This window comes from Arachis hypogaea, chromosome 11 (genome assembly GCF_003086295.3).
Source record: "Arachis hypogaea cultivar Tifrunner chromosome 11, arahy.Tifrunner.gnm2.J5K5, whole genome shotgun sequence".
NCBI lineage: Eukaryota > Viridiplantae > Streptophyta > Magnoliopsida > Fabales > Fabaceae > Arachis > Arachis hypogaea.
Window position 1 is genome coordinate 51,142,223 of NC_092046.1, and position 23,812 is coordinate 51,166,034.

At 39.9% G+C, this 23,812-nt stretch overlaps 2 non-coding genes across 2 annotated transcripts; both read right to left on the minus strand.

Annotated features, from left to right (window-relative positions):
* Positions 1-505: 505 nt before the first annotated feature.
* Positions 506-611, minus strand: LOC112725685 (small nucleolar RNA R71). The gene has a single exon (XR_003164776.1). It is a non-coding gene; the product is annotated as a small nucleolar RNA R71 (small nucleolar RNA).
* A 22,038-nt stretch (positions 612-22,649) lies between these two features.
* On the minus strand, positions 22,650-22,753 carry LOC112725453 (small nucleolar RNA R71). Its single transcript, XR_003164561.1, has one exon. It is a non-coding gene; the product is annotated as a small nucleolar RNA R71 (small nucleolar RNA).
* Between the last annotated feature and the right edge of the window lie 1,059 nt (positions 22,754-23,812).

A 23,812-nucleotide genomic window follows, 5' to 3' on the forward strand; every position in this document is an offset into this window, starting at 1 on the left:
TTTGATCCTGAACCTGAAAGGACTTTCAGGCGATGTTTGCAACAAGCAAGACTTTGCAAGGCTGCAGAATCCACTATGGATCCTAATAATGCTGCTAATGCCAACATGGCTAATCCAAATGAGAATGAGCAACAAAAGAGAGTGCTTGGCTCTTACTCTGCTCCTACTGCAGAACTTTATGAAAAAAGTATTGTGGTGCGTCCTATAGTTGCAAACAACTTTGAGTTGAAGCCACAATTGGTCACCCTTGTCCAACAAAACTGCTAGTATCATGGTCTTCCCCAAGAGGAACCAAATCAATTTATTTCTAACTTTCTGCAGATTTGTGATACTGTGAAAACAAATGGAGTGAACCCAGAGGTGTACAAACTCATGCTCTTCCCGTTTGCTCTGAGGGATGGAGCAAAGCTATGGCTAGATTCCCAACCTAAGGAGAAATTAGATACATGGGACAAGGTTGTTACTGAGTTTCTTACTAATTTTTTCCCACCAAAGAAGCTGACTAAGCTTAGGGTAGAGGTTCAGACCTTCAGGCAGAAGGATGGTGAAACTCTTTATGAAGCTTGGGAGAGATACAAGCTACTGACTAGGCAATGCCCTCCGGACATGTTCTCCAAATGGACCCAACTAGATATCTTTTATGAAGGTTTGGGTGAAATGTCCAAGATGTGCTTAGATAATTCTGCAGGTGGTTCATTGCACAAGAAGAAGACACTGGAGGAGACTATTGAGCTAATTGAATTGGTTGCTAGCAACCAATATTTATACTCATCTAACAGGAATCTTGTAAACTCTGAGGCTCCTCAGAAGAAGGGTGTTATAGAAGTAGAAGCTCTTAATGCTATTCTTGCTCAGAACAAGCTTATGTCTCAGCAAATAAATCTACTTACTCAGCAGATGGGTGGAATGCAAGTCTCAGCTATCAACACCCAAAATCCACCTCAAGAGGTCTCTTATGACATGATAGGTAATTTTGTGCAAAATGATAATTATGATTATACTCAATCCTCTTCTAAACAGGTCAATTACATGGGGAGTGCTCCTAGAAATCCCAATAATGATCCCTATTCTCAGACCTACAATCAGGGGTGGAGAAATCACCCAAATTTTGGGTGGGGAGAGCAACCTCAGAGGCCACAAAATTTTAATAATAATTTTTAGGATGGTTTTCAACAGAATAATTTTAATAACCACCAGTTTTAGTCATCTCAGCAAGCAACTTCTCAGCCCCAGCAGAACAATGATTTGGAAACAATATTGGCAACTTTTAGACAGAAAACCAGAGCATCAATCAAGAACTTGGAGATTCAAGTGGGTCAATTAGCCACAAAAGTTAATGAAATTGATCAGAGGACCACTAATAGCCTTCCTGGTAACATAATTCCAAATCTAAAAGAGGAATGCAAGGCTATCACCTTGACAAGTGGACAAGTGGCAAGTATGAAAGCACAAGTTAATGAGGAGCCAATTGAAAAATCAGCTCCAGAGGAGAAGAAGGAAGAAGTAGAGCACGTCCCTCCAAAGCGTGCGGATAACCCATTCCCAGACTCTCTTGACACTTATCCTACAATGCCAAAAGCTCCTGAGTACAAGCCTAAAATGCCATATCCTCAGAGACTTTAAAAGGAGACCAAAGACAAGCAGTTTTCAAAGTTCTTGGAAGTCTTCAGAAAGTTGCAAATCAATATTCTTTTTGCTAAGGTTTTGGAGCAAATGCCTCTCTATGTCAAGTTCATGAAGGAGCTATTATCAAAGAAGAAGCCTTTAAAGGGAGATGAGATAGTGGTCCTGACTAAGGAATGTAGTGCCATCATTCAGAATAACTTGCCAAGGAAGATGTCGGATCCAGGGAGCTTTCATATTCCATGCACCATTGGGAGAAAAACCTTTGAGAAAGCGTTATGTGATCTAGGAGCAAGCATAAATCTAATGCCTTTATCTGGTGAATATGTGATATATATGATATTGAGGTTGAGAATAAAATGTGAAGAAAAATGTGGAAAGAATGGTGCAAAATGTTATCAATTGTAGGTTTTGATGAGAAATGTAGTTTTGGAATGGTTCTATTTGGTATTCGTTGGTTTGAGTTGAGAGAATAAGTAATTTGGAAAATTGTGCACTTTTGGTAAAGGTTGGTTTTTAGTGAACTTTGTTCGATCATAACTTTTGCCTCCGTTTTCAAAAATGATTGAAATTTATTTGAAATTAAAGATCATTGAAAACCCTTTTAATCGATATAAAGTTTGTAAAATTTGGAATTTTATAGAGGAAGTTATGATCATTCAAAGTTGGTGCTGAAAATCTGAAATTCTGCAAAGTTGCAGAATTTTGTGATTTCTGGTATGTGTGCACGCACAGCCTTGTGCGCACGCACAACCCTACAAACCTGTGCGCACACACAGACCTGTGCGCATGGACAGGCAGGGAAATGCGTTCTGTTTGCAGTGCTAGCACAGCTCGTGCGTGCGCATACCTAAGGAAGAATTGCGACCTGTGCGCACGCACACGTTGGGAAAGCCAGTCTGTTGGAGGAGCTGGCACAGGTTGTGCGAGCGAACAGACATTAAAAATTTTGACACCTGTGCATACGCACACCTCTATGCGTACGCACACTTTTGAAAACTCTTCTGGGCGTGCGCACGCACACCCCTGTGCGGACGCACACGCCCTGTTTCTCAAATTTTACTTTGATTTCAACTATTCTGCCTTCCCAACAAGGTTGAAAGCTTCTCTAACACCATTTTTGGACTCTTGGGCCTAGTTTTGGACATTTAGAACATTGGGAAAGAATTTTATGGCTTTAGATGATATTATTTGGAAAACTTAGAAAACAGAGGCCTAGGTTTCTAGCATGCTGAGGATGGTTTGATGTTATGTGATGAATGGTTGATGCATGAGATGAGAATTGAGGAACTGTTGAGTTCAGAATAAAAATGTGAATTGACAGTGGTTGAGATGAGTTGAGGACTCGAATGTGTGATGAGGAATCACTGATGTATTTAAACTGTTTTCTAAAAAACTACTGTACTATTATTCTATATTGAGATTATGAGACGCTATGCGCCCAGCAGGGACGGTGGTTGGATCCCGCCTGTCAAGGTAGCGGTGGCGGCGTAAGGGCGGTGGTTCATCCCTCTTGCGTTGAGATGTAAGGTCTGTGACAAGAGTATCCCACTCGCATCCCTTCGGATCTATATGGCGTGCAGGCGCAAGTAGCTGGACAGTGATCCGAGCACTATATCTCGAGGGTTCCTACATGAGGATTCGAAGGGCGACGTCATGTGTCGGGTTGGCAGTTGAACCGACAATGTGATATCACAGCCAGTAGGACAGGCATTCATCATATGCATTTTCTATCTGTTTGTATGCTTTGACTACTTGAAATGGCTTGCCTATTTGTATAACATGCCTATTTGCTATTTGAATTATTTTCCTTATATGCTTCTACTTGTGATTTACTTGCATTGTAAGTAATTGTGTTTTCTACTGGGATTGAAGAGGTTCGGAAGGCGATGGTGATGGGATTGCATGGAGGATAGGTTGGTGAGGGCTATGGGACAGCGGTGTTTGGTTAGAATAGAAATCCCTTAAGATAGATTACCCGGTTTAATTATGTTAAGGTTTATATATTTTGCTTATTTGTTTTAGTATGCCTTAAATTTGAAATCTTGTGATGGATATGAAGTCTAGGATTGCCTTTGGCGTCCCGGGGTCTTATATCCTACATCACTGCACACTCTTACCATAATGAGAACCTCCGGTTCTCATACCATATTTCTGTTGTGTTTTTCAGATGCAGGTCGCAACCGACCTCGGTGAGTTGTCTGGTTGGTGACAAAAGCAGAGGATCCAGATATCTTTTTGAGTCTTTTTAGCTTATTTTGTATAGGTGATAAACCACTATTTTATGATTTATCTTGTGTTTAATTGAGTGGTTTTTATCAAGTCTTCACCCACTTATTCATATGATTTGCATGATTTTACAATCCCTTCCTAGTATTGTTTTATGATTGAAAACTTGCTTCCTAGAGATCTTTAATTAGTATATTTTAATTCTCCTTTATACCATTCGGTACCGTGATCCGTGTGTTAAGTGTTTCAGGCTTTATAGGGCAGGCATGGCTTAGAAATCGGAGAGGAAGCTTGCAAAAATGGAAGGAACACAAGAAACTAAGGAGATGACCTGCGAGCACCGACGCGCACACATGGCTCAGGCAAGCGCGCAGAATGGAGAAATTTACAGCAACATGTGCGCGTGCCTGATGCGTACGCGCAGATTGGAGTCTGCACAAAAGACGCACACGTGTGGACGACGAGTACGCGTGATAAGGAAATTCGCCAAATGACGCGCACGCGTGACTTTTGCGTACGCGTGACCTGCGCAATCTGCAGAATTAACAGAAAATGATGGGGGCGATTTCGGGCCGCATTTTGACCCAGTTTTCGGCCCAGAAACACATAATAAAGCCAGGGAACATGCAGAGACTGAAGATACTCACATATTTTCATTAGGATAGTTTTAGGTTTTTAGATCTGAATCTAGAGAGAATTTATTCTTCCTCTAGTTTTTCTTTACATTCATAATTTATTAGTTTTATGCTTTTGCTTTTGGATATTGAAGAGTCATCACCTCCGTTGAAGATACTATTCTAGTTTGTTTCCTTACTTGCTCTTTTATTTATTCCATATTCTTAATTCTTGTTTAGAGTGGTAATTGGATTATTTTCATGGATTGTTAATGCAAAGGATTACTTTTACTTTTAATTAATTTTTAATCTCTATTTTATTTAAATTATTATGTCTCTTTTCTATTCCAAACTCCCAATAACAAAGATGGCATCCATGTCAATAGAGTAGATTCCATACTTGACATGGGGGTTGATTAAGAGGAGACACTTGAGTTGGAATGCTCAAGTGGTTAGTCAAATTCGAAGTTGTTGGCTAATTCTGTATTTACTAACGCTAGACCTTCCCAAGGGAGAGGACTAGGATTTGCGAATAAGAGTTAGCTCAATCACTTGACTTTCCTTTATTTAGTAAGGGTTAACTAAGTGAAAATAACAACCTCTTTATACTATACTTGAGAGAATTCCAACAAGGACAGAACTTCTAATTAATCATTCCCCCAGTCAAGGCTTTTTAATTTGAATAATATAAATTTCTTTTAATTTTCATTGCACTAAATTACAATTGTTTATTTTCTGTTGATCAATTCTCAAATCTCTCGGAAACTCCTGATTAATAAATTAGCATCCTTTCTAGCAACTAGTTGGGAGACGACCTGGGACTCATACTCCCAGTGTTTTTTATTCTAAACTTTTGTGACAACCTTTCTAAATTGATGCAGCGGATCTTAGCTGGTTAAGAGCTATACTCGCAACGCTATTTTTATCTTGATTTCTTAATTAGTCTAATTTCTGCCACGCACCAGTAAATGGCGCCGTTGTCGGGGAATTGCAAACGTGTGCCTTATTATTGGTTATTGTAAATATTTTTTTTTGCTTGTTTATTTGTTTTTATTTTTGTTTTTAATTTTATTAGCTACTATGAGTTCTCACCCCTCTGACTTTAAGTTTGGTTCCAATGTTGTTGAAAGGAATGGAAGCTATAACAGGAACATGCATCAAGGTCAAAACAAAAGATGGAAGAAGCCACGAAGATCTGATCAACCCTTTCGGCAACAACACCTTCCAAGATACCATGGACAACGACCTTCCTACAATGCATGCCAAGACAATAGTTATGGTGGACCCTTTTGTGACAAACTACCTTTACCAAATTACTATGGTCAAGAGCCATTCCGAGGTGCGTACCAAGATGATAGATATGGTGGACCCCCTTGTAGTTACCAACAAGCCCCATCATATGCCTATGAACCACCTCCTCAACATAGCTTTGAACCACCACACTCACAAGCCCCCTACTACTAAACATCATCACATGATTCTAATCTTTATCCACCACACCAACCACCACATGAACCACACCTAGAACCACCACCTCAGTATTCATCATCTCCATATCCTTAGCAAGAAGAACCATCTCCGTATTATGAGCCCTTTCTCCCAACAAATGAACCCTCCTATCCACCCCAACCTCCATTGGATAACAACACACTCATCTCTAACATCATTGATCTCACCTCTACACTCCAAAATCTTATATCCCACATGAACCAACCCTCTACCTCTAATATTCAACCCTCAAACTCTAGTGCACTTCCTTCTCAACCACATAATGATCCCCCCATCCCATCACCACCCTCCATGGAAGAGCATCCACATCCATCAATCCAAGAGCAAGATGATCCCAGCTATGCTATTGACAAGGAACAAGAGAAAAGGGATCGTCTTTGCGAATTCATACTTCATAAGAAGCTAGAAGAGGACCTGCAGGTGAAGGTAGTAGAGACCCTTGAAGTCAAAGGAGTGGTTGAAGAATTAATGAAGGAAGACATCAAGGAGGAGTCTAATTTTGTCTTAGAGCAAGAGGAGGCCCAACATGTGGAGGTAGGAGAGACCCTTAAAGATGAAGGAATAGTTGAAAGGAGTTATCATGGAAAAGAAATCATCAAGGATGAGTACGATTTTATACTAAAAAAACTGGACAAAGCAGCAATTATTGAAGAGGAAAAAGCGATTGCAGACTTCGGAGATGCAGAACCTCCATGGGAAAGTCAAGTTATAGAGCCTCCTTCAAAGACGTTTGAAATTGATATTGAGGAGGGTGTACAACCTCCAAGGCATATCATGGTTGAAGACTTTGAAGGGGATGATCAAGAGATGGACTCAATCATTGATGAACCCTTATCTACAATAGAACCCTCTCCCATTGGAGTTGACATGGAGATTAAAGAAGAAGAAGCACAACCTCCCATGCCCTTGTAAAGCAATGAAGAGGAGATTGAATTGGAAGAAAGCTACCAAGAGGAAGAGGTTAAAATTGAAGAAGCTTACAAGGAGGTGGAAGAATTCAAAGAAGAGCACAGGGGAATGGAGCTTGCAAGATCATTAGAAACAGATGGTTTACTTGAGTGGGTAAAATTCTTATCATTGACCTTTACTTTCCCACTTGAATATGGTTTACTTGAGACAGATGGTCAACTTAGAGCTCTTTGTGGCATTAAGAGTAAAAGGGAGATGGGTAGTGGTTGGCAACACCATCCTAGGTTCGTTATGGTTGGAAGCTCAAAGCCTGATTGCAAGGGTTGGCATAATTCTCAATTAATTGGGTCTAGGAGGATGTTTGGGTACCTAAATAAAAATTATAAGGCTGAACCACCCGGATGGAATCATCATGAGCCACTTGAAGACGGGTGTAGAAATAAGATTTGGGATCTGGGAATATATGAGGATCAAAGTTGGGAGCTCAAAGCTTGTGAAGAACTCCATCAAAGCTTGAGAAATTTACTTGGTATAGACAGAGCTTATTAGAAGTTGATAAACCCCAATTTTGTGGTTTATATTTTATAGAATTTGGGGGGTCTTGTCAATATTTTTCACACGTAATCACAAGAATTGCATGGTTTTGTGTTCTCTTCCTAATATTGCCTCATGATGGAAAACATGCTTCTTTTGCCTTAAAATTGCTATATTTTGATCCTCTTTTATTAACATTCGATGTCGTTACGTATTTGTTGAGTGATTTCAGAATCTATAGGGCAAGAATGGCCTAGAAGAGAGAAAGAAAGCATGCACAAGAGAAAGGAACATGAAGATTTGGATTTTTAGAATTTCAGTATGGGCGCGCATGCGCACCTCGTGCGCACGCGTGGATGTGGACAGCTGGAAGCGGCGCCCGTAGATCGGCGCATCCGCGCAGATTAGAGAAATCCACACTGGCGTGCACGCGTACATGGCGCGCACGCGTGGATCACAAAAGCAATCAGTGCGCACGCACGCATGGCGCGTACGCGCGACAAGCTGCACGTGACCTTATTAAAGGAAATCTTGCTTGGCGATTTCAAAGGCTCAAGAGGCCCAAATTCAAGCTGGTTCTGCATGGAAAAGATCCAAGGATGCTAGTGGGAAAGGGGGGATCATTCATTTTACACTTAGATACAATTTTTAGCTAGTTTTTGGTTCTTGTTCTTCTAGAGAGAGAAACCCTTGTTCCTCTCTAGATCTAGCTTTAATTTGATCTTCCCTTGTTGAATTATGAATTGGATCTTGTTAATTACTAGTTGTGATTGCTTAATTTGAATTCCTTAGTATAATTTTGTTTAGATCTTGTGTTAGTTTTATGTTTCCTTGTCAATTGTCATTTTATACCCATTTCATGAATTTTGTGAATCTTGAATTGCTAATGTTACATTGATGATTTTCATGATTAATTGTGTTGTTTGAGTGATTGTATGTTGATAATTGTTAGTGGGTACTTATTAATTTCAATTTAATTGCACTTTGAATATGTCTTTTAGTAATGCTTACCATGTGTTTGATGAAATGTTTCCTTTGATTATGGAGTAGTTCTCTTTACTCTTGGCCTAGGCTAAGGGAATTGGGTAAACTTGAGTCATTGGGTCTAATGGTTTTGATGATTTAGGAACCCTTAGTGGTCAATTTGATAGCCATTGACACTAGTCTACTACTAAGTCAATTAGTAGCTAGGTTGGACCTTATGGGTTGATGTTGACTAAACCATTTAACATACTTCAAGTATAGAAGTAGACTTAATGAGTTTGGTTCCTCATAGTTGTCAAGATATGGTTATTAGACAAGGATAGTGACCCCAAATTTCTATGTCTAGTAAAGAGTTGCTTTTATTATTCATATTTGAAAACCCAAAAATCCTAATCGCTTGTCTTAGTCATAGTTAATTGTTTAGTTTAGAATAGAATTATATTGGATGTTATCTTATTAGTTTGGAATTGTTCACATCTTGCTTTAGTTGTTTGAATTAGTTTCTTGCACTCCAAGATTACTTGCTTGTTAAGATTCCTAGTTTAATTTCTTGCTCATGACTTGCAACCCCAGAATTCTAACCAATGTTGATGCACATGTTTGCCCATTCCTCGTGAGTCTTCCCGAGGTTTGAATACTTCGGTTATTTTTATTGGGGTTGAACTTGTGACAACCAATTCCTTCAAAATTTTATTTGAGGATTGTTGTTGGTTAGAACGATACTTACAATGGGATTTTATTGAGAAATTCTATACCGACATAATCCGCAAGCATCAAATTTTTGGCACTGTTGCTAGGGAATGGTTGCAACATATGCCTTGATATTGGTTATGTGAATATGTGAATATTGTAGATAGTTTACTTTCTTTTAATACTTAGCTATAGTTTAGATTTCTTTTGTATTTGTGCTATGACTCCCAAGTTTGATGACTCGATTTCAACCGAATTCTAGCTTAGCCGAGTTTGACCCTGAGATTGAAAGAACTTTGTTACATACTCGGCAAGCTAGACGGCGGTTAGACTATACGGCTAGTACTTCGGCCTCTCTTGAGGAACACACCGAATCACTAGACGGTACCGAGAGTGACTTGGAGTCCGCTACTTTCTATTCTTCTGTTGGCACTACTAATACATCTTTGCATCCTACAGGTGAACCATACATGGTGGAGCCACGACGATCACTTTGCATGAGCAAGGAGCTACGGATATCATACTTCAACCTTTGTAAGGAAGGTACCCTAACCTTGATCCAAACTTTGCGTTGAAGAGTAGCTTGATACATCTACTTCCTAAATATAATGGGTTGCCGAGTCAAGACCCCATCCGTCATTTAAGAGATTTTCAAGTTGCTTGTTCTAAGGCTCGAAGGCATGGAGCCGATGAGTTGGCTATTATGGTTTTTGCCTTTCCTTTCTCTCTTGAGGGACAAGCAAAGACATGGTTTTATTCGCTACCAGATGAGATTGTGACCAATTGGAATTTCTTGAGAAGAGAGTTTCTAGATAAATTCTTCCCATTGGAGAACACCGATTATGTCTGGAATGAGATCTCGGGTATAATGCAAAGGGACCAAGAGAGTTTATATGAATATAGGACTCGGTTCAAGAGGCTATTGGAATCTTATCCACACCATGGATTGAACACTCACTTGCTCATTAGTTACTTCACCGGAGATCTTTGTGTGGAAGATAGAAGATTGCTCACCGCTTCTAGTGGTGGTTCTCTTTCGAAAAACAAGACGGAGGGAGAAGCTTGGAAATTAATAAATGATGTTGCCGAGGCTACACAACACGTAAGGGTGAGAAGTAATCCTCTCAAGGGTGTGGTAGAACCATCCCCTTCTGAAGCAAGCTTGACCAAAGCGCTTGGGGACAAGACCACTATCCTCACACAAATACAAAAAGATTAAAAGAAATACTACTTCATCCAAGCCATCCAAGCCCCACCCCCAGTTGCTCAACTTGAAGGCCCTCCTAGGATTTGTGGTTTGTGCTCTAGCACCACACATTACACCGATCAATGTCATCAAATTCAAGAGGAGCATGCCCTTGTCAAAGCCAATGTGAATTACAACAACTGTCCACCATATCCTTCTCAAGGCCAAAACAACTACCCTCATGGTAGTAATCAAAATCAAGGGTGGAGGGATAATGTACAAGGGAGCAAACAAAACCAAAGATGGAACAACTCTTCTTATCATCACAACAACAACCAATCTTCATCCCAATACCACCATAACAACACCAACCACCAAGCCAACCAAAATCACCCCAACCAAAACCAAAACAACTACACCAAATATCAAGCACCACACGATAGACAACAATCCAACCAAACCTCTTCATCTTCCACCAATCAAGTTGATGAGCTTAGAGCCGCTATGGAGAAACGAGACGAGAGCAACAAGGCTCAATTTGATGCCTTGGGCGCTCAATTGGCCAATCTCACCAACATGCTTTCAAAGATGACCATGCCCTCTCCCAACAACAACACCAACCAACCCTCAAGCTCTTCTAACCTTCCATCCCAACCCCAACCAAACCCCAAGGGCGGTCTCAACGCCATCACTCTACGGTCGGGGACTACATTAGAGGAGATACTTCATAGGGTCATGGAAGACATTCATGAGGAAGAAGTGGTTGTTGAAGCTCCGCATAAAGAGGAGGAGGTAGACAAAAGGCATGAGGAAGAAGGAGTAAGCCTTAAGGAACCCAAGAGGAAAGCTATAGTGGATGAGTCTATTCCTATCCCATTCCCTTCCATGGTAAAGAAAGCAAAGAAGACTCTGGAATTCAATTTGAGCATGCTTCAAGTGTTCAAGAAGGTTCAGGTAATCATACCACTTCTTGATGCTATCCAACAAATTCTGAAGCATGCAAAATTTTTGAAAGACTTGTGTACACACAAGGATAGGATAGGAGAGTTTGAGACATTATCCTTGGATAGTTCAATTTCTTCCTTGATGGAGCCTATTCCAAAAAAATATGGTGACCCTGGGCCTTGTTTGGTGTCTTATTGTATTGGTGGGCGCACTTTTCATGACTGTATGTGTGATCTAGGAGCTTGCATAAGCATCATGCCGCTTTCTATCTTTGTGCGGTTGAATTTATCTCCATTAAAGTAGTCGACAGCGAAGTTTGCCTTAGCCGATAAAAGTGTGATCACGGTGATGGGAATAGCAGAAGATGTACTTGTGGCGATCAAGGACTTAGTCTTTCCGGTTGACTTTTACATCCTTGAAATGCCTCCAACAAAAAATAGAAGCTCATCCTCCGTTCTAGTTGGTAGACCCTTCCTTAAGACCTCTAAATTCAAGTTAGATGCCTTCATCGGCACATACTCCTTTGAGGTTGGAGACAAGACTATCAAGTTCAATTTGGAAGAAGCCATGAAGCATCCTCCCGAAGAGCATTCCGTTCTTTGATGTGATGTAATCGATGAAGTAGTGGCGGAAGTGCGAAAAGAAGACTACAACAAGTTATGCTACCCTACTGTTGAAGAGACGGATGACCAAGAGGATGAACAAGAGAAAGTTGTTGAGAATAAACCCCATGAGCTTGATGAAAAGGAACATCATCCTGAGGCAAAGAGTGAACTGAAGCGTCTTCCATCTCATTTGAAGTATGCTTTCTTAGAGGATAACCAAAGGTTTCCGGTTATTATTGCTAGTGAGCTTGCTAGTGAAGAAGAAGGGAAGCTCCTAGATGTTCTAAGAAAGTACAAGAAGGAAATTGGTTGGATCCTAGCCGATATTGTGGGGATTGACCCCTGCAAGTGCATGCATCATATATTTCTCCAAGAGGGAGCTAGGCCAGTTAGGCAACCGCAAAGGAGACTCAACCCAACCATCCTCGATGTGGTAAAGAAGGAGGTCACTAGGCTACTTGATGCGGGTATCATATACCCAATTTATAACAGTGAATGGGTGAGCCCGGTCCAGGTTGTTCCCAAGAAATCGGGCATCACTGCGGCTAAAAAGGATGATGGTGAAGTGGTCACCAAGAGAGTACAAAATGCGTGGCGAGTGTGCATTGATTATAGAAGATTGAACGCCGCTACAAGGAAGGACCACTACCCTTTTCCCTTTATCGATCAGATGTTGGACCGTTTGGCGGGTAAATCCCATTATTGTTTTTTATATGGATTCACTGGTTACTTCCAGATTCACATTGCTCCTGAGGATCAGGAAAAGACCACATTCACTTGTCCTTTTGGAACCTTTGCCTACAAAAGGATGCCGTTTGGACTATGTAATGCACCTGCTACTTTTCAGCAGTGTATGACGAGTGTCTTTTCCGATTTGATGGAGAATTGTCTAGAAGTCTTTATGGATGACTTCAGTGTTTATGAAACTTCATTTGATTGTTGCTTAGAAAACTTGGCCAAGGTCTTAGATAGATGTGTTGAAACTAACCTTGTCTTGAATTTTGAAAAATGTCACTTTATGGTAAGATAAGGTATAGTGTTGAGGCATGTAGTATCTCATGAAGGCATTTCTGTAGACCCGGCCAAGGTCAATGTTATCACCACTTTACCTCACCCCTCATCTGTGAGGGAGGTCCGCTCGTTTTTGGGACATGCAGGATTCTACAGGCGCTTTATTAAAGATTTCAGCAAGATTGCTTTACCATTGTCGTGCCTACTCCAAAAAGATGTGGACTTTGAGTTTGACAGTGCATGTGTGAGTGCATTTGAAGAGCTAAGGAGAGTTCTTAGCACAGCACCGATTGTGCGAGGCCCAAACTGGACGCTACCGTTTGAGATAATGTGCGATGCGTCAAACCATGCTGTAGGTGCCGCGCTTGCACAGCGCAATGGTAAACTCCCTTATGTCATTGCTTACTCTTCTAAAACATTGGATGCAGCACAATCCAACTATACCACTACGGAAAAGGAACTCCTAGCTATTGTTCATGCTTTAGACAAATTCAGATCATATTTGCTAGGGTCCAAGATAGTGGTATACATGGATCATGCAGCTTTAGAGTACTTATTGACAAAGAATGAATCAAAACTAATGCACCACTATTTCGTGGTACATCGTGTGCTTAATTGAGTGGATTTTATCCACTAAACTCACACTTATTCATATAATTCCCATGTTTTACAATTTCCTTCCTGATTTTGTGCTATGATTGAAAACATGTTTCTTTGGTCTTAAATTTGCTATGTTTAATCCCCTCTTATTACCATTCGATGCCGTGATATGTGTGTTAAGTGATTTCAGGGTTTATAGGGCAAGAATGACTTGGAGGATGGAAAGGACGCATGCAAAAGTGGAAGGAATACGAGAAACTGAAGGAACTACTAAAGCTGTCCAGCTTGACCTCTTGGTAATAAATCGATCATAACTTGAGCTACAGAGGTCCAAATGACGCAGTTTCAGTTGCGTTAGAAAGCTAACATCTGGGGCTTTACAAATATATATAATTTACTATAGCTGCCCCGAGGATAGGCGATGCGCACACGTAGATCACGCGCACGCGTGGCCTGGCAAAAACTCAACCCGCACGAATGCGTGGACGACGCTAATGCGTGACTTTGCCGTGTGCTGGACGTTTTTGACCCAGTTTTCGGCCCAGAACACACAAATTAGAGGCTATAAAGTGGGGGAATCCATTCATTCATGGATACAACTTTCATAATTAATAATTTAGGTTTTAGATGTAGTTTCTAGAGAGAGAGCCTCTCTCCTCTCTCTTAGATTTTAGGATTAGGATTTCGTCGTTTTCTCCATTCCAGGTTCAATGTTCCTTTAATTTAATTTCTCTTGTACTTTTATTTATTCTATTACTTTAAATTGTTTATTTTCCCAATATTGGTTTATGAATTCCATGTTAGGATTGATTTTCTTAATTAATACACATTGAGATATTTTAGATTTATGATTGCTTTTCTTCTATTTATGTTATTGATGCTTCCAATTTAATTTAGATTTTCCCCCTTTGCTTTGGTTGAGTAATTGGTGACACTCGAGTTATCAAACTCAGCTGTTGATTGAAAATTGGAATTCACTGATTGATTTGGATCCCTCTAAAGCTAGTCTTTCCACAGGAGTTGACTAGGACTTGAGGATCAAATTGATTAGTCCACTTGACTTTCCTTTATTTAGTAAGGGTTAACTAAGTGGAAGCAATAAACAACTCTCATCACACCTGATAAGGATAACTAGGACGGGATTTCTAGTTCTTATACCTTGCAATGGTGTTCATGATAATTAAGATTACATCCTTGCCAATTTATTTTCCTGTTCATTATTCAAAAACCCAAAAATATACCCTTTTTCATAACCAATAATAAATCATACCTCCCTGCAATTCCTTGAGAAGATGACCCGAGGTTTAAATACTTTGGTTATAAATTTTATTAGGTTTTGTTACTTGTGACAACCAAAACTTTTGTACAAAATGATTCTTTGTTGGTTTAGAAACGATACTTACAACGTGATTATTTTTATAAAATTCTTTACTAGCAAGAATCCTCTCGTCAAAAATGGCGCCGTTGCCGGGGTATTGCAAACATCTGCCTTATTATTGGTTATTATAAATATTTTATTTTGCTTGTTTATTTGTTTTTATTTCTGTTTTTATTTTTTATTAGTTACTATGAGTTCTCACTCCCGTCGCTTTGAGTTTGGTTCTAATGTTGTTGAAAGGAATGGAAGCTATAACAGGAACATGCATCAAGGTCGAAACAATCAAAGATGGAAGGAGCCATGAGGATCTGATCAACCCTTTTGGCAACAACACCTTCCAAGGTACCATGGACAACGATCATCTTACAATGTATGCCAAGACAATAGTTATGGTGGACCTTTTCGTGACAACCAACCTCCACCTAATTACTATGGTCAAGAACCATTCCGAGGTGAATACCAAGATGATAGATATGGTAGATCCCCTTGTAGTTACCAACAAGCCCCACCATATGCTTATGAACCACCTCCCCAACACACCTTTGAACCACCATACTTACAAGCCACCTACAACCATTCACCTCCATATGACTCTAACCCATATCCACCCGAACCTCCACTGGATGACAACACCCTTGGTGTTATTCACCAAGGGCAAACAGAGCTTCATACCACACTTGCCTCTATCACTAGTCTCACCTCTACTCTTCAAGCACTTATATCCCGCATGGACCAATCCTCTACCTCGAATACTCAGCCCTCAAGCTCTGGTGCACCACCACCCTCTATGGAAGAACATCCATGCCCACCAATCCAAGAGCAAGATGATACCAACTATGCTATTGACATGGAGCAATAGAGAAGGGATCGTCTTAGGGATGCAATGGATCAGCTTCACGCAGTCATATTTCAAAAGAAGCAAGAGGAAACCCAAAAGGTAGAGATAGTAGAGACCCTTGAGAAAAGTTGTCATGAAGTGGAAGACATCAAGGAGGAGTTTGATTTTGTACTAGAACAACTGGAGGAAGCTGTAATCATTGAAGAGGAAGAAGTGGTTGAAGACTTAAGAAATGCTGAACCTCCATGGGAAAGTCAAGTCCTAGAGCCTCCTTCCAAGACGTTTGAAATTAATGTTGAAGAGGGTGTACAACCTCCAATGCATATCATGGTTGAAGACTTTGAAGGGGATGATCAAGAGATGGATTCAATCATTGATGAGTTCTTATCTACAATTGAACCCTCTCCCATTGGACTAGACATAGAGATCAAAAAAGAAGAAGCACAACCTCCCGTGCCCTTTGTAAGCAATGAAGAAGAGATTGAACTGGAAGAAAGTGATGCCAAGGCATCATAGGCTAGTTTCACTAGCATTTTTCTGTTATATGAAAGGAACAACTATTCTAAGCAGTCACAGAAATGCTTAAAACCCTTAGTAGCAACATCATTCCAAGATAACTCAAGGATTCAAAGAACAGAGAGAAGTAAGTGGGAGACTAAGTTTGGTGTTCACACACCAACTTAAGAATCCGATACTTACCCACACATAGTTGAGCTAACCACTCAAGTGCTTGAGAAGCAAGCAACTTCATTACTCTTTGCAGGAAAGGAAACAAGAACCTTAAAGCATGAAGCAACATTCAGGAAGAAGAAGGAGAAATCAAAGTGTTTCCTGACAACAAAGAGAAAACAAGGAATTTCACAAGGTGATATTGTTCCTTGATAATTCTTTAAAAAGGGCAAACAAAAGCATGCGTGTTCTTGTTTAAACTGTAAATGTTGAATCTTTCTGGAATGTGTAGTTTTTTTTTTGTTAATTGCTTTGAATAAAGTGAATGCCTAGATGTTTGGATATAACTTCACCTTCTTAAACAAGTGCGTGCCATGCTTGTTCTGTTTCCAAAAATAAAAGAAAAGTTTGAACAAAAGTAACTTGGCTAAATTAGTGACAAATCAAGTAGAATTAAGTGGTGGTATGCATGCTTGATTGTTTAGTCAGATCACTAAAAATTAGAGTGTAGAATTATCATTTTTCATGTAGAAAGTGAACATTGTCTATGGATCTTGATGAATAAATGTCTTTGGCCATGAAAAAGAAAGAAAAAGAAAAAGAAAAAGCCACGGAAAAAGGCAACCAAAAAGCAAAAAAATTGAGAAAATAAGCTAGGTACCAATGGTTTGAACTTCTGAGACAAATGCCTGTGGTGTTTATGTATTAAGGATATGCTTGGATGAATAGGTTCTGAGGAGTGTTTCAACACTTGGTAACTTGGGTTAACTAACCCGGGATTATCAACCAAAAGTCCACTATCAAGAGCAACCTAAATACAAAACATTTAGTCACACAAAGAGGTGCTGGGCACCAATGTCTCAAGAAGAAATGTGAACTAAAATGCCTAAGGTGGATATGTGTAGTGCACTGATAAGAAAAAGAAAATGCCAAAGGCTTGTGCAACACATGACACTAAGCAAACAAGGAGCAAAAGAAGCTCTAAGAAAAAGAAAAGAAAAACAAAGAAGAGAAAAGTGCCAAAGACATAAGAATAACAAGAGGCCATAGCAATTTTTGATGGATGCAATGAAAAAGTGATAATCCTACCTGATAAGTATGAAAAAGTGATGCTGCAACTTTCTGCATAAAACCCTTCTGATGAACTTCAAATGCTTGCTAATATAGCCAATGTAATTGCTTTCTGTTTCATACTTTCTTCTCAATTAACTCAGGACTTGCTTAGGGACAAGCAAGTATTAAGTTTGGTGTTGTGATGCCAAGGCATCATAGGCTAGTTTCACTAGCATTTTTCTGTTAGTTTTAGTTGTTTTATGCATTTTCTTGAGCTTAAAGTAACCAAAAATGGTTATATGAAGAACAAAGTAATGAACCATCCAAACAATATGATTTTGATGCAAATTCCATGAGTTTTAGTTATATTACTTAAATGCTATGAATGAAAGATTTCTCATGAAATTTTGCAAGACTTTGATGCAATTGTTTGGATGATTTCAGGGAAGAAGAGGCTAAGCAAGGAAGCAACAAAATCAACAAAGGAAGCTTGAATATCACATGTGGAGTTTAAGTTCCAGTTTAAGCCTAAACTGGAGCTTAAACGCCAAAATCATGAAGGATAAGAAATGCTGGGATTGAAGTTTAACCTCCAGTTTGACCTCAAACTGGAGGTTAAACGCCAGAATGAAAAGCCTCACTTAAGGAGCATTCCACGTTTAACCTCCAGTTTGACCTCAAACTGGAGGTTAAACGCCAGAATGAGTATGCCACCCAGGGAGGAGTTCCACGTTTAACCTCCAGTTTGACCTCAAACTGGAGGTTAAACGCCAGAACCAGGAAGAGTACCAGGGAGCCACTCCACGTTTAAGCTCCAGTTTGACTCAAACTGGAGCTTAAACGTGTTCGATAGCTTTTCTACTCCAGGGTTGCTCTCTCCATCTCCACGTTTAACCTCCAGTTTGACCTCAAACTGGAGGTTAAACGTGTTCGACACCTCCAGGGCCACCATTCTAAGCTTCCACGTTTAACCTCCAGTTTGACCTCAAACTGGAGGTTAAACGTGTTCGACCTCCAGTATGCCTCCACCCTTTTCCACGTTTAACCTCCAGTTTGACCTCAAACTGGAGGTTAAACGTGTTCGACCTCCAGGGCTGCCCTTCCTATCTCCACGTTTAAGCTTCAGTTTAACCTTAAACTGAAGCTTAAACGTGTTCGACTACATGACTCTCCAGGGCTACCTTCTTCCATTTCCACGTTTAAGCTTCAGTTTAACCTTAACTGAAGCTTAAACGTGCTTCTACAAATGGCCTCACTGGAAGTGTCTGGCGTTTAAGTTGCAGTTTAAGCTTAAACTACAACTTAAACGCCACTCTTGAAAAAGGTTTCTGGGCCAAAAATATTGTGATTTAAGTTAGTCTTTGAGCACAATTATTAACTTAAACTTACTTTGGTATGAAACCCAATTGAATATCATGGTTTATGGGATTGGGCCTGAAGGATTGATGAGTTTGAAATCTCAATTTATTGAGTCATGTGTCATTATTTGATTATCACTAAGTTGGCTCAATAAATGTTACAGGATTTGGATCAACAACCTCATCAAGATTATGGATCATAAACCCAAGGCAAAAGGAAAGCAAGGAGAGGCCTCAAAGCCCAAGAAGCACAACTGAAGCTCAATATAGAAAGTGTATAAATAGGATAGAAGTTAAGTTGGAAGGGGAATCCAGCCCCTGATGGGGAACTTTTACTTTGACTTTTGGCTAGTTTTCCTTTTCTTTGTAATTGAATTCAGAGCTATGATTCACTAAACCCCCTTTCATTGGGTTAGGGAGCTCTATTGTAATTCAATGAATCAATAATAGTTTATCTTCTTCTTCAATCTTTTCTCTTGAATTTTGTTAGAAAGCTTCTCGATCTAATTCCATTGAGTAGTTGTCTTGGGAAAGAAACTACTCATACTTGGAATCCTTCGGAGCCTTGGGAAAGGAATGAAGGATTCATGCTAGAGAAGCTTTCTCACAGTGGATTGGATTGGGGTTTGGATGGATATTGTGACATGTAATCCTACCAAATTGTGGTTCATGAAATTGTGTGGTATAATCAGTGATCAAGCATCATCTCTTCTTATGAACATTTAAACCAAGGGATTGGGAATTTGTTTGTTTTTAGAGAGCATTGGTGAGCCAAGGAATTGGGATCCAATCATATAAGATTGCCAAGCAAAATTCAATGAATGCATTGGTTGAGGAAGAGATATACATGTTTTGATTCGGAGATTTCAATATCTCCTAAACCCAATGAATTCCCCATTTCTGATTTCCACTTTCTCTTTACATTCTGCAATTCAATTCTTGCAATCACCCCCATTCCCTTTTAATTTCAGCAATTTACATTCTGCTCTTTAATTCATGCAATTTAAGATTCAGCCATTTAATTTTCTTGTCATTTACTTTTCCCGCCAATTTTACATTCCGCAATTCTCATCTCAAATCTTGATTCCGCTCAACTAGAACACACTTCTAATCCGAATTGCTCACTCAACCAATCCTTGTGGGATTCGACCTCACTCTATTGTGAGTTTTTACTTGACGACGATAACCGGTGCACTTGCCGGAAGGAATTTTGCCGATCGTGCAATTTCCTAATCGTAGCATAACTAGTTTATGTGCATCAAGTTTATGGCGCCGTTGCCGGGGATTGGTTTTCGATTGACAATTCTCAAATTGGAAGCTAACTAGATTGAGCAATTTTCTCTTGCTTTGTTAATTCTGTTCTAGATACTTGTTGAATTTTAATTTCTGCACTTGGTTACATGCTTTCCTTCTTTATGCCTTTAAATTCATGCAACTAACTCACTGACTCACTAACTGTTTGAATTAATTCCTCAATTGAGCTAACCATACTCTTCCATTAACCAAGAGTATTTCACTTGTTTGTGTTTGAGCTGTGTTCTTGTATGACAGGTAGGAGAGGAGAGACATCAACTCCTCCATATACCGAACCAGAGAGGACCCTTCATAGACTTAGAAGGGAAGCAAGAGGGAAGAGAGTAGTGGGACAAGAGGAATCTGAAGGAGAATCTGAGGAAAATTTTGAGGAAGCTTTAGATCTCAACATGGATAGAGAAGTTCACAACCATGAGAGAGCTGATGGAAACGATGCCATCCCTGAGAGGAGGGTTCTTAGTTCATACATAAACCCAACCTCTGGGAATTGTGGTAGTAGCATCCAGAAACCACCCATTCAGGCCAACAATTTTGAGCTCAAGCCACAGCTAATATCACTTGTGGAAAATCATTGTTCCTTTGGAGGAAGTGCTAATGAAGACCCAAACCAACATCTTGATGACAAGTCATCTTAGCCCATTTTAGCTAGTCTTTTTCTTTTGTTTTCATTAGAATTATGCACTTTCTTAAGCTACAAGCAAGCTAATTGAGTAGATTTTCATGTTTCCCTTGATTGAACCAACCATATGTGAATTCATGCCATTTCATGAGGTTTTGAACTATATTTGTTGCATATTGTGGAAGATTGAATACCTCATGATTTTGAGCAAAACTTTGATTAGTTTGGTTGATCAATGATAGGTGAAGAAGGCTTGGAGAAAGGTTGAAGCAAAGAGGAATGGCTAGGAGTGAAGAGAGGACAATGGAATAAGTGAAAATTGAACCGGGTTGCATGAAGTTAGCCCCAACGTTAGCCCCCTAACTTGGAGGCTAACGTTGGGCATATGAATCACTCTTTGGAAGTAGCCAACGTTAGCTCCAACGTTAGCCCCCTAACTTGGAGGCTAACGTTGGAACTTGAGAGTTTCTCCCTGGGCTACCAACGTTTGCGCCAACGTTAGCCCCCTAACTTGGAGGCTAACGTTGGCACTTAAATCACAATGGGGGAGTAGGCAACGTTTGCGCCAACGTTAGCCCCCTAACGTGGAGGCTAACGTTGGCACCAATCACACCAAGCAAGGCCAACGTTAGGGTCAAAGTTAGACCCCTAACGTTGGCGCCAACGTCTAAACCAGAAGAATGTGGTTTGCTGATATGAAAAGTTAGGGTCAAAGTTAGACCCCTAACTTTGACCCTAACGTTGAAGACCAACGTTGGCTAACTCCATTTCCGGTTCAATTGGTTCACTTCGGTTCTTCTTCAATCTTCAAGAGCAATCAACCAAGGCCTCTTTCAACCCAATTCCACCAAGAACAAAGGCCCAACTCAAGGCTTGAAGATCATTTTGGAAAGTGTATAAATAGGATAGAATTCAATTTGTTTGGGGAGCTTTTTGCTGGAGAGTTTTCTTTTGGAGCTTTCCTTTTAGAATTTTCATAATAGTTTTCGAAGAGCTTTTGAACTTGAGTGAACTTTAATTTCTTGCTTTCATTGCTTTCAATTTCATTTGACTTTTGTCTTGGATCTTGGATTGGAGAATTGAAGAAATTCTGTTTCAATCTCAATCTTGGATCTCTCTGTTTCCTTTACTGTTAATTGAATTAGCATTTCTGTTTCTGTTACTTGATCTTCATCTCTTTTCTTTGCAATTTACAATTTCCTTGCTATTGTTCTTGTGGGATCTAGGAAGGCATTGAGATCTAGACTTGGTTTTCTAGTCTCTGGGTCCTGAGATCTAAATTCTCATTTCAATTCTCTGTTTAATGCTTTCATTGTTCATTTACTTTGCTGTTATAAGATCCGGTTCAATCCCAACTCCCTTTTCCTCTTCTGTTTGATGCAATTTAGTTTTCCCTTGTTTAAATTCTGCAAATCCTCATCCCAATCCCCTTTACTTTTCAAGCAATTTACATTTCTTGCACTTTAAGATTCTGCAATTTACATTTCTTGCACTTTAAGTTTCTGTCATTTAATTTCTTGTCCTTTAAGTTTCAGCAATTTACTTTCCCGCTCTCTTTAATTTCATGCAATTTACATTCTGCAAATCACAAATCACCCAACCAACACTTGATTCGCTTGACTAAATCAACCACTAAACTAAAATTGCTCAATCCTTCAATCCCTGTGGGATCGACCTCACTTCCGTGAGTTTTTATTACTTGATACGACCCGGTACACTTGCCGGTTAGTTTTGGGTGTTTTGGTAGAAATTCGTTTCTCATCAAAATATCTCATCACATCTCACAAAATTCCTGAGAATTTGTGACACTGTGAAGTCCAATGGAGTCCAGGAAGATGCCTATAAACTGCTCTTGTTTCCATTTTCACTTAGGTACAAAGCAGCTAAGTGGCTGGAATCATTCCCAAGGGGGAGTCTAACAACATGGGATGAGGTGGAAAGCAAGTTTCTGGCACGTTTCTACCCTCCACAAAAGGTCAATAGGCTTCGATCTGAGGTTCAGACTTTTAGACAACAAGATGGTGAAACTCTCTACGAGGCATGGGAGAGATTCAAGGACTTGACAAGGAAATGCCCACCAAACATGTTCCATGATTGGGTGCAACTGCACATCTTCTATGATGGGCTCTCTTATGAATCAAGGAAGGCTGTAGACCATTCATCAGGAGGTTCATTGAACAGGAAAAAGACTGTGGAAGAAGCCATTGAAGTGATCGAGACAGTGGCTGAGAATGAGTACTACTATGCATCAGAAAGGCACAACACTAAGGGAGTCATGGAGCTGAACCATGTTGATACAATTCTAGCCCAAAACAAGGTGTTTGCCAAGCAACTAGCAGAGCTTACCAGGCAATTAGAAACAAAGCAAGTAGCTGCAATACACACACAAGATCAAGAGGAGGTAGGCATTGAAGGAGGTGATTGGGATGAGGTTAACTATGTGGGAAACCAACAAAGGCAATCATATGATCCACACTCCAACACTTACAACCCAGGCTGGAGAAACCACCCAAACTTTGGGTGGGGAAACCAACAAACCCAACCACAAAACCACAAACCTTACAACCACAACCAACAAAACAATTCCACATACCAAAACTCCAACCAAAGATCATACCAAGCCACACAAAACACTTACCCCCAATCATCATATCATGGCCAAAATAATCAACATACCCAACCTAATCCGAACCAACAATTTCAAGATCAATTAAACCAGATAGAAGGAATGCTTGCAACCATGAGCCAAGACATAATTGAATTGAAAGCTTTTAAGGAAGAAGTAAATTCTAACTTGCAAAACCAAGGAGCTGCCATCCAGAAGCTAGAAAATCAAATTTTGTATTTGACTAAGCATGCCCCTGGGACAAGCGGTTCTCATGCTGCCAAGGCTATTGCAAGGGAGGAATGTAAGGCCATAACCCTCAGAAGTGGAAAGAATCTAAAGGAGATTTCAAGGGAAACCACAGAGGATGAAGCAAAGGAAAATGTGAAAGACAAAGAACAAGGACAATCTGTTACACCGTTTGCAACAAAAGAAAAAGAAAAAGAGGTCTTGAAGCCTTACACACCTAAAGCACCTTATCCTCAACGTTTGATGAAAAGTGAAAAGGATGGCCAATTCTCCAGGTTCTTGGAGATTTT